The sequence below is a fragment of the Eleutherodactylus coqui genome, chromosome 13 (genome assembly GCF_035609145.1).
Source record: "Eleutherodactylus coqui strain aEleCoq1 chromosome 13, aEleCoq1.hap1, whole genome shotgun sequence".
Lineage (NCBI taxonomy): Eukaryota > Metazoa > Chordata > Amphibia > Anura > Eleutherodactylidae > Eleutherodactylus > Eleutherodactylus coqui.
The window spans coordinates 32,939,453-32,939,834 of NC_089849.1; positions in this window are offsets into that span (position 1 = coordinate 32,939,453).

Genomic DNA, 382 nt, shown 5'->3' on the forward strand with positions numbered 1-382 from the left:
GGCAGAATATACTTGCTCAAAGTAGATGTCCTGACCTGACCCCCTCGTCCTCAGTGCCGTTAGGAGACAACGTTATGCCTAGTCATCAAAACAATCCAGAACTATTGGTGAGCAAAAGCTAAAAAAAAGCATTAAAAAGCAGCAAAAAAAAATTTGCAGTTCAGCACTTTTAATGAACACAAGTCAGTTACACAATGTCCCGAGATTCACTGCCTCTGGCAGTACTGAGCTGTGATGTAACACACCTTAAGTCTTCTGTAAACGTCTACGTTTCTCACTGATGCAAGAGCTGCCAGCTTAACACTTCCGTCACATAATGAACAGCAGTGTGTCCTGGCTGGAATGCAAACACCTATCAGAAAGGTAGATCTTGTTACATCTT